The sequence below is a fragment of the Clupea harengus genome, chromosome 19, assembly GCF_900700415.2.
Source record: "Clupea harengus chromosome 19, Ch_v2.0.2, whole genome shotgun sequence".
NCBI classification, from domain to species: domain Eukaryota; kingdom Metazoa; phylum Chordata; class Actinopteri; order Clupeiformes; family Clupeidae; genus Clupea; species Clupea harengus.
This window is the reverse complement of record NC_045170.1, coordinates 18,642,415-18,644,987: the sequence shown is the minus strand read 5'-3', so window position 1 is coordinate 18,644,987 and position 2,573 is coordinate 18,642,415. Positions and strand designations below refer to the sequence as shown.

The window sequence follows — 2,573 nt, the reverse complement described above, 5'->3', positions numbered from 1 at the left end:
CCCCACACTGCCCTGCGCGGGTGCTGTCTGTCTCTGCTGTGGGTCACGTGTGCCTCAACTCATTATTACTCCTTTCTTTCCCCCTCTTCCTTCTTTGTTTATTAAGCTTGTTCATATCTCTGTCGTGGTGCACAGGAGTCACTCCTCACAGCTATCGCAGTTCACACGTCCTCGTAGTTTTTCACACACTTGTCTTCTACTCAATGAAGATCATTAGTTAGACTTCCATTACATGGAGATGTGCAGCCTTTGCCTTATTTAGACAGTTTGCGAGTTCCTTACATTCCACGGCTAATACCATACCACAGTTTACATAATCTACTAATATTCATGTAGTGAACGTTTCGACTGCTGTTACATTTGCATATATGATGTCTGTAAAACTGGTCACAATAAGTGTTGTAAATGAATAAAAACACTACAATATTTAGAACTGTAAATACCTAGAGATACTTGGCCTTAGTAGCGGCAGTTGAAACTTTTTCATATTGAGACTTTTTTCAGTCTTGCCTTCAAAGCCTCTCCCTTCATAGACACACCTATACACCCTTGACTAGAACATGGCTGACAGGTAGAAACATATTCATGGTCTGATTGGCTGGATGTGAGTGGTGGTTCACAGTGGTGGTCTGTCCCAGTCCAGTCTAGACCACTCGCAGAAATGAGATTTATCTACATAGCACATGGTTCAGTGGTTCAGTCTAGATTAAGTAAAGCATAGTAGTAAAGTAAAGCACCCTGACGAAGTGAATTTAAAATGCCTTCTTAAAATAAGGTTTCAGGTTTCCTAAAGAAGTATGCTGTATTGAATTTAAAGTAGACCTATACATTATAAGACATTTACATACATAAACGAATGATCCACATTGAGGTTAAAAATGTACTTAACTTCTCTTGCCTCATAGCTTCTTTATGGCTTCTTGTCTCGGCCAGGGATACTAAATTTAGGCCTTATGGATTTTTTTTCTTAAATAATTAATGTAAGTTCAGGACTATATTGATCTTGATGGCATCCTCCATGTCTCATTGGTAGAGATTTGGTGGAAAGGAGAAAAATATTTTGTAGTTTTTTTGGAAGCTCTTGAAGAGAATCCATGTCTCCAAATGCATCTGGCAGATGCCTGTCTTATTCAGCTTTCTAAAAATATATGATATATTGAGGTAGTATCAAATGACATGCTCACCCTTATATCATGGGTGTAACAGCCCCAAGTCATACTGAAAAATGCGTGATGCATTCACCAGTTGGCTTTGAGTATTTTAGTAAAGTCTATGCATGGAGGCATTAGGCCTGTTAAGGCCACTGTTAGCAGAAACCGTAACTAGTAACTAACCAACCATTAGTGTTGTGTCTAAGCAAGTTGTTGAATGCTGGACACATTCTTTATCTCAGAATAGTAGTTGTAGTTACCTTGGAAACAACCACACAACAAACTGTCCCAGCAAATGGTCTAGTAATTCAAATCTGCGCAGGTTTAGTATCTAAAAATGTGTCACAATTCCAATCTAGCAGCAGGTGAAGGGTTTTAGAAGGATTTCAACAAGTTGATTCTCTGTAAATGTTGGCAATGCATATTTCTGGGGGTGTCCTAAAGTCATTGATCTATTTCATCCTATCCCATCCACACTGACCTCAACAGATTATTTTGCTTTTGATTGGCTTGGAAGTGGTGACTGGGAGCAGGGTTAGCCCATAAATATGCAGTGCTGTTGGAGTACCTGGAGCAATAAACAGAACTGAGAAACCATTGTGAGGAAGATTGAGTTTTACTCCAATATAAGAGACAAATTACTGCACTATGCCAGTTTAAAAAAAAAAATGTATCAGTGAAATAATAGGCATGAATTGACATTCTCTGCTTCATTTCACGGAATAAGAGATTTGAGCTTCAGAGATCTCCCTTCATTATCAGACATTGGGGAATGTAGTCTTGCATTCAGTCCCAACAGCTACCATAATTAAAGTTGGCCTGTATGGCTACAGTGTCTGCTGTAATGCCAATGGATGGGAAAGCTCAGTTTTCCTCACAGTGTTGTGAGATTGGTCAACTCTCAAGTAGCATAGTGTAAGGGAAATGGGTTGTCAATTGAAAGAGGAATATAAAAGAAGTTTTAGTGGTGACACAATTTTGTGACGCATCAAACAAAAAAATAAAACAAACGCAAGATGATTAATAAAGAACACAACCTGGTAGTAAATTGGAAAGGAGTAAGGGGTGGAAAAATGAACAAACAAGTAAAAGTTAAAAGTACAAACAAAATATTTAAAATGTGTTTAAATCTAGGGGACCGTAGTCTTAACACCTCCATTGCTCAAAGCTTTGAAATAACATTTACATTTTTTTTTTCTTATGAGGCTTAGAAAACAGAAAATGGGTATCTAAAAGGTTACAAAATAGTCAAGATGACATTTTGTTGAAGTCCTAGATCAACATAAATAAATTAAGAATGATTCATGTCCAACTATTTTGTAGTCTTAAGGCATGCTATTTTTAAAGAGTTATAGGAGTATTTACAAACCATTTAAATAAATTCATATCACAAGGCAACCAGGCAATAGGTGACTTGAGATC

General features: G+C 37.5%; 1 protein-coding gene across 8 annotated transcripts in view; it reads left to right on the top strand.

The window, feature by feature from the left end:
• The window catches only part of celf3a (cugbp, Elav-like family member 3a), a 34,650-nt gene that overhangs the window by 1,060 nt on the left and 31,017 nt on the right, over positions 1 to 2,573 (top strand). The window lies entirely within an intron of this gene.